The sequence below is a fragment of the Nothoprocta perdicaria genome, unplaced genomic scaffold (genome assembly GCF_003342845.1).
Source record: "Nothoprocta perdicaria isolate Ctin4 unplaced genomic scaffold, notPer1 scaffold_459, whole genome shotgun sequence".
NCBI classification, from domain to species: domain Eukaryota; kingdom Metazoa; phylum Chordata; class Aves; order Tinamiformes; family Tinamidae; genus Nothoprocta; species Nothoprocta perdicaria.
This window is the reverse complement of record NW_020455709.1, coordinates 33426-42216: the sequence shown is the minus strand read 5'-3', so window position 1 is coordinate 42216 and position 8791 is coordinate 33426.

Here is an 8791-nt window from a genome sequence, read left to right as displayed (position 1 = left end):
CCCCGCCCGCCCGGCCTCGCGTGGCGCGGCCCGTCCCCGTGTTTGCGGCCCGCGGCAGCCCGCTGTGCCGGCAGAGCGCGTGGGGCTTTTCCGCACGGYCCGGAGCACGGGCACCTGCGTGGCTGGGCGGTCTGTGGCGCTTAGGCTTCAGAGTGGAGAAAAGCCCGAACGGATTTTGAAAACAAGCCTTGCCCTTAGCAGAGCAGCACCCAATAACCTCTAGCCGTCGGACAGCCGTGTCCTGGCGCTAAGGCTGTGGCAGGGCTCGAGGATGCGCCCTGATCGGCAGCGGAAACCCTCCTCCCTGCTCGCCTCCCTGGGCCCGTGCCCTGTGGAGCGCTCCGGGAGCGAGGGCAGCACAGCATCCGCAGCAGCCTGCGCCCCATCCGCAGCAGCACCTAAGCCCTGAGCTGAGGCACCGTCCGGGCGAGGCTCGGGGGTTTCATTGTCCACCTCTATTGTTTGGGTTTAGYTAAAAACCAACTGACAGGAGAAAGGCCACGTGCTTGTCAGAGATACCGGCAGGGCACCCCACTAGAAAGCCMTTTCACTTAGTGATGGGCCTCTTTGGCAGGAGCAGAGTTCAGGATTTCACCTCTATTTGATAATCTCCTCCCTGGCTTTGAAGAGCTCTTTCTTTGTGTTATTTCTACATTTGGTTGAGCCTACCCTTTTAAACTAAGCCTGCTTCACAGTAGGAATTACTTTAAATTCAGAGGGGTTTGCTTAAGGCCCCATATGCCCTTCCAGCAGTTAAAGCTTTCAAAGCACCTTGTCAGAAGTGGGCAGTGCCTTTGGCTTCGGTTTGTCCCTTGGAGCTGCGTGCTGGCTGTGCTGAAAGGCAGAGCAAGTGTCTGTGCCTGACTCCTCGTTTTCACAGGGACCAGCTCCAGCGGCTGCGTCGCTTGGAAGTCTCTGCACGCCCTTTGCTTGAGCAGCAGGAGCTCGGGCTGTGGGTAGAGCTTCTTGACTCAGCAGCGCTCTACAGACAGACACTGGGGCAGAACCGTTTGTGCCCTTGTAGGCTTTTAGAGGGAGAAGAGAGAATTCCGCACCTTGCTGGGTTCAGCCCATCTTGCTGGGTTATTAGAAAGAGGTGGGCACGTCAGGAAACATGCAGGGGAAAATCCACTCTGGCCAAGCAAAAGTCTAGGTTGTATGGCTGGTTGAAGCTGTGCGAATGTAAAAGAATATTGTAAAAGAATATTGTAAAAGAATATTGTAAAAGAATATTGTAAAGGCTTTTATTTGAAGCACTGAAGGTATTTCCGCTATGTTAGTATGTTGGGCTACCATTGGAAGAGACAGCTCGTAATTAGAATGTGGTGAAAATATTACCAAAAAAAATGCCAATTTATGTAGTAATTGGCGACTCTAGAGAGGATAAAGCTATCCATGACGTACATTCTTTGCACATACAAAAGCTTAAAAGACAGTTCCTCAACAATTTCTATGTGCCTTGCAGAAAGCATTCACCAGAAGCCAGTGATGGGAACAATCAAACTCCAGGCATGGAGCCAATATGCAACTGATTTTCAGAGTGTGTACGGATCAATTGCTAAAAACCTTGTTTATATGCAAAAGGCTTCTACGCAGAAGCAGAAAGCTCTGTGCATTGCTTGAAAGGCAAATACCCATGCTCTAACAACAACCACAAATGGAAAGTCTTGCTGTTATTTGTAGTGTAGTAATGACAAGGGCTTGGGCATCTCTGTGCACGGAAGGCTGTATATACACAGAGAAAGTGGTGGTCTTTGTGCCAGTAATTTATCATCTAAAAAGCATGGTACAAAAGGGTTAATACAACCCATATCTGAAACCCACTCACCAGATAAGGCGCTGTTTGCTTATGTATTTTGAACAGGTTGATAAGCTGGCTCCAAAGCAGAATGCCGTTTTTCAAGATCGTTCCAGCAAGAAGAGCAGATAGAGTGATTGCAGGAATTATGATTTCACTGTGGTTTTATTGCCAGCTGTGCCAGTATTTCAAGGTGAACTGACTGGTATGCAGCTCTGGAATAGCATTCAGTAAACATCCGTATCTGCAAAGAAATTAGTGCAGTCAAAGATATAAGTATTAAGGCAATTTTTGCCAGCATTCTTTGTTCAAGTAAATGTCATTTGACTCTGGAAAAGCTGCAAAAATGCAAAAGAATGTAAAACCTGTAGGACATGAGTTCCTCCTGCTATGACTTTTCCTCCTGCTATGACTTGTATATTACTGTACACTACGGGGCCCCAGGCAGGCCCGCTGTAATACAAACAGGAGAAAAAATATTCATAGAGTAGGCACATAGGAAGATTAAAATATATGAAGAGAGACCATATTCCCTCAGAATTGCCACCGTTTCAGATCTAATGGGTAGTATTGTGGATTTAACAAGTGATTTACTTCAGACACTGTCTGGAACTATCACTAAGCATCTTTGCTGAATTAGAGCATCAGCCTTGTTCACTAACAAGAAGTATCCCCAGCTCATGTGGAGTCAGGATCGGCTCTTCTGGACAGGCACTGACATCCCCTTGGGGACTGAGCAGGCAAAGTATCTACATATAGAAAGCTCAAGTATCCACTTGTCCGTGTTCTCTGCACAGTATTTGCAACGAACCTCTCAGCATACCATCTATACATCTGCSCTATCATTCTGGACTTCTAAGGTATTTGAATCTAACCAGATCAAGCTTTAAAATGAATCTACCTCTAAATAAAATTCCTGACATGACAGAACATGAAAACTTAAATCAGTTTTGAAATTCTTGGATTATAGAGCTCTTTTATTTATTTGTAATTTTAGCTGGTGTTTTCAACGCAAAGGAGCATTGTGCTTCTTAATTCTCCAAGGCACTTCTCAAATACTTCTTTGACACTAATTCATCTCATGAATCTTYGGCCACTTAATTTAAGCAACAGGACAGTAGTACAAGTGCTTTAGACTTGTCTATAATCTCCAGAAGATGGAAAGGCAGCTCCAGGAGCAACATCCACCTCAGACTGCACTCCCTCTCCAAAAGTGCTGTTGTCTCTCCACAAAATAAACAGAAACCCTAGAATGATCCTGCTCCTAATTTAGTGGAAAGGATCTGGATCTAGGTTTCTTGCTGCATCTTGATGTGTTTTGAAAATGTGGTCCACAGTGACTTTTTTTCTTGCGAAACACCCAGAATGGGGGTTCACTCACTCACTCTGACTCAGAGTACTGACTTCAGCTTACCTAAATATTGGCTTTAGCTCCCACAATTAAATAGCTCACYTCAGGTGGTTACGTTGCATAGGAATAGTTGTCTTTGCAGAGCTTGCATAAAGATATATTAGCTCTTTCTGTGCGGGGGTAGGAATGGATACACATAGCACTCACTGATATTCCATTTCTCTGCAGATGGAGTAGCATTTTACACAAATTCATAGCCCCAACCTCTGCCCCATGCCCAAATAATGCCTGGCCCATTAAAAAGCACGTTAAAAAWTTTGGAATAATTTATATTACCCTTAAAGTACACATGGGCAGGTGACAGCAAGTTCTCTTTCCTTGAGTCTGGCRTGCTTTCCTTTTGCTCCATTGAATTCCCTAGATCTTCTGCACTGCAAGTAGTTTCTTTGAAGCCTGGCTGCTGTCACTGCCCGTTGTGCTGCTGAGTGGCTTGCATGCTTCCCCTTTGGTTTTATCCCAAATCCCTGCTTGTCCTTACTGCTCTTAGCCCCGGCCTGTGCTCTGAATTTGTGAGCAGACCACAGAAGGAGCTGTAAATTAGGTGACCTGCAACAGTGTCCTTTCTTCACAAGATAGTAACAAGTATCCTCAACAATTTACTTAGGAATTTGTCAGGTTTCATTTATACTTAATTTCTGGGGCAAATGTGGTTAGAAAGCACATGTACTGCAACCATGACAGAAACACAGCACTGACCTCAGGCTTTGCAAATGGATTCTTTCCAATTTACCTCCATGCACTTGGCCCTGGTCTAAACTTGGCTTGACCTCCTGGAGACCCTTTACCCACACACAAGACGGAGGTGAGAAGGATGCCAAGGCAAAATAAGAACCCCGTTTTGTGCTTGAGCCCCAAACCTGCCAACTAGGGAAGAATAGGATATCTATTTCCCGGTGTCACCCTAGTACCATGAAGCTGAAAAAAATAAATCTGCACTGTTGGAATCATCTCTGCAAAACTCAGCTGAAAAAAAAAAACTGGCAAGGAGTAWGGTACTCATTGAAGGGATGGAGACAGTGGCCTAATTATTTTCATGTCAGTGATACACTGAGTGCCTCAGTTTACGAGGGAATAAATGCAGCTTTCAAGGGGACCGAGAGAGCTGAGAATAGATTTTGATTTACATCTTTCAGTGCTCTTGTCATGTGTGCAAGTGCTATGAAAACACAATGTACATGGAAGGTGCTTATTGCAGCCTGGGACTATGTTACTGGTTCTTTAAAGTTCAGTTTCATAGAAAGAACAGATCCAGTGTAACAAAACCTGTCATGACTCACTTGCATAGAGAAGCACTTTCTCTAGGAGATGTCATTATGGTGAGATACTGTTGTTATGACCCAGCAGTACTCCAGAAATGCCCAATACTGCCTATCAAAATAGACACTCTTGTAAAAATATGGCCCAGAGAACACACGCAATTTATCAATAGGTGCTGATAAGCAGCTCACCTTATTGGCTCTGGACATGTTTGAAAGTCATGTTCAGAGGGATGTCTGTGATGACTCTCTTTCTGCATTTTGGGACAGTAAGGTCAGCACCCACTTTGAAAGTTTGCTTCATCCCAGCTGCCTCCCCACAGATACAGAGTGACCGTGTCTGCAGCCTGGGAGCTGTTTGCATTCGCTCTGCATCCGCAGCCCGTGTTGGACAGTGTCTGTATGTCCGTCCATCCATTGGCTTCAGGCTCGGGCACGCAGACGGGGCACGAGGGTGCGCGCAGCTGCCCGCGGCCACGCGGCTCCGTGAGCAGGAGCGCGATTGAAGCGTGAACCCCTGCAGCTGTGGCCACTGCGTCTCCCGCGAGGACCTCGCTCCTGAGCCCCTGAGTGTAGCCTCAAGCAGTACTTCCTTGGATATTACTAAACACAGATAGACCTTTTTAAAGAGAAAAATGAGGAAAAACATGGGTAATGTCCTTGCTATGAAGGTTGTCTCCAGATCAGATAGCAGGTGAATGGCAGTTAAAATGAGAAAGAGGCCACCAATTTGGTGGATCAGGCTTTGCACTGCAAAGTACGTATACTAATATTTTCCAAACTAGACACAGGTTACCTCCACTTCCCAAGACTTACATCTTCATGGCTTGATCAGCCTTGTGGCCAGTGGTTAATTATCAATTAACGATGTGGCTGTGGGATTGGTGTCAGTCACAAGCAGATTTGCAGCAGGTCAGGCTGTGCATCCGGGAGGCCTGGAAGTTGAGAGCACTCCAAAAGTTTCAGGTGCAGGCGTCACAGTGAACACAAAGACCTGTCTTTATCATTTCCAGTGAGTACCTACTTCTAATACAGCTCTGGGAGCAGTACTWGAGGAAGCCAATCCTCTGTAGCTCCTCATTAATGTCACATAAGTGGCAGCCCTCGGCTGGATTGCCGCAACTATCCAAGCAGACCCTGYGTTAAGTGGAGGAAACCACGGGTGAGCATTACCACAGAGAGTGCAAAAGGCCCTGGATGCCCCCTTTTTCTTAAAATGTCATGGAAATGTCTGGCAGATAATTATCATTTTTGCATCTCTGGAATAACTCTYCAAGACTTACATCCCTTCCATTATAAGCACTTGGACTAGGAACTGTCAAGCTGAGTTCATTAATTTTAGTAGATGTTTCGGCTGTAAAGTGTGTGTTTCGGTGAGACAGGTATCTATCAGAGCTGAAGTGTGTAAAGCATCACCATCTGAAAGGGCTTCAGTGCAGTCTCACTGCTGCTAATTTTCATAATTTGGAAGCACTTTAACAACACTGTGAAAAGTGACTAAGCTGAAGGGCATTCAGCTGTCAAATAGCACAGCTTTGGGGGAAAAAAAAATCAAGTTCAAAGGTTTTGCAAATGGTATTTCCTTTGGTATAGCAATAGCTACATTTCTTCCCAATAATGTGGTAACACAGACCTTAGGTAAGACTTGCAGCTGATATAAACTGGACTGCATGTGTCTGTTTGAACCGAATTACTGGCTTCTTGGCTGGAATATATTAAAAACAAACAGATTTATTGCATGGAAGAAAAGCAAGTAATATCAAAAAAAAATTAAACACACATTCTAAATATTCAATGTGCATGTGTATGCATGTGCATGTGTGTACACACACAAAATGAAAGAGGTAGAAGTTGCCACTTCAGCACAGCAAACAAGTGTGGTGGCAACCTGCAGAAAATATCGGGCGGATAAAGACCGACACAGTTCAAAATTGATTTGAAATTTTAATAGTAAACCTGCATTTTTCAAGAAGGAAATATTTAAATTTTTAATAGAAGTTGATTTCCTTTTTCTTCTTTTTACATGTTATGCTTAAAATCGGCTTCATAAATGAAAGATGAAGGTGAATGAAGGGAGCAAAGTTTTTCACAATTTTAAATTAGAAAGTGAAGAGCAAAGTATGTTCACTTTGGGAATTGCTCCACTGGGGGGAAATGGGGTACAAAAACTGAACTGTGTACCCTCTCAAAGAGTAATTTCATTGTTTTCCATATCTCTGTTTACATATTCCCTAATGTTAGAGTGAGATGGCTTTCCAAAGTGTTCTTAACCATTTCAATCCTGCACCAGACAGCTGTGATGGAGCCAGTYGTTGTGCTCTTCAGGTTTCCAGCCCTTAGCGCTTGCTGCAGTGTCACCAGGTGCATATGTTATTTCAGAATAACTTATCCAGTTTTATTTCAGAAGAGCTTGTCCTGTTTACACTGCCCACTGATTCAYATTTAAAATAGACCTTAACATTTCCAGGGCCAGTGGTCATCACCCTGTGTTTTTTGTGGTTTTCAGGAATCTTGTTTTTAACCAAACRAGTCATATCCTTAGAGCATGCTGCTCTTCAATACATTTTTAAAGCAGAGACTCAGAAAAGACCAAAAAAAAAAAGTACTTGGAGAGACTTGCTAGGGCTTGTGCTTAGATGTGACACAAATAACTTGGAAGCTAGAAGAGACAAACATTTTATAGTTACCATTTCAGTAAATAGCATAGGGAAAAAAAAACAATAAATTATACTGAGCTATGATTCTTAACCAAATATCTATCTGTTATGCTATTCCATTTGGCTGGAGTTTTGGAATTCAGCACAGTAGCTCAGATACATGCTAAAGCACACCGTAGATCTGGGAGAGGGGGAATTACTCTGCTTGCTGCAGGAATGTGAGATATTTTTGCTCCCAATCAGGGCTCTTTGAGGATGAAGCTGAAGAGGCTTTTTCGTCTCCCATCTCGAGTTTCCATGGTAGCAGCATGTAATCAACACATGTGTAAATAGCAGCTCTCCCTTCGGTTTCATACAGATTTTTGCAGTAGGCGCTCGAAACGGAGCAAACATTATTCAGTCGTGTTTAGCACAGTGTTTTCAGCTGGAAGAGGGGCAAGCAGAGCCCTGTCTGCAAACACTGGAGATTCAGGCTCTTAGCTTCCTGCTGCTCGATTTAAGTGATTCTGAGTTGYAGACGCTGGAGAAATCAAGGGAATCAGGAACTGATGACATTCTGACGAGAACAAATGCACTCTTTCATTTTGATGATGAACAAATGCAAATGGCTGTGATAAGTGAATACAGAGGGTTTTGTTTATTTAACATATCAAAATAACAGCATTTTTCTTTCCATAGCACTGCATTAAACCTGCCCCTCCAAGCAAAACATTGGCATCAAATGAAAAGCGACAGGTGAGTGACAGGGAATACTAATTGGCTTCCCTTTCCTTATTGCTCTTTATTTTTATTTATTTATTTATTTAATTTATTAAGGAAATAAATTCTTTTATTTCCTTATTGCTCTTTGCTATCCTTCTTGCTCTTGTTCTGGCAAACACAGGACAAAGCTGGATATATTACTCCGCAATACTCGCAGGAGCTGTAAATATTCCACTGACACATGTTTGAGCGACCTCAAATACGCAGTGGCGTACTTGACCCAGAGTTTCAGTTGTAACTGGCTCCGTGCAGGGTTTTCATGGATAAATTCTAAGGCAGGAATTTCTGGGCTTTGTTTGCAGAGGCTCGTGTGGACTCATAGCACGGGAAGAGCAGGGCAGCCGTTCACTCTGTGCGGACCGCTGCTAGCAGCCTGTATGTCCCGGGAGTATCTCCGTATCCTGGAAGCTGACGGGGGTTATTACGGTGTTGGGAGTGCAGGCAGGAAAACTCTCGCTGATGGTTTGCATCGGTAGGAAGTGTCCCAGAGCACGTCTACCAAGGCCCTCTGAACATCACAATCCAGTGGTCCATGGTCCATCCCAATCCAGTGGTCCATCCCAATCCAGTGGTCCATCCCAATCCAGTGGTCCATCCCAATCCAGTGCTCTTATTGACGGAAACACAGGGAATAGAACGTGCTTTCCATGGGACTTGCTGCACCTTCGGGCAGCGGCATGCCCAGCCTACAGACAGCGCCCACACGCAGCACGCGGACCTGGGTCGCGTCTGCCYGCTCCGTGGAAACCTCCGCAGCAGAGGCAGCGTTTCCTCTAGCGGCGGCAGTTTTCCCGCGTGTAGCAGAGCGGAGCGGAGGGCGGATGTCAAAGCGGGGCTCRTGTCACGCCTGCAAGTGCTCGCTCGCGCGCGGGGCCGGGCCGGGCCGGGCGGCTCCCGGGGCCAGGCC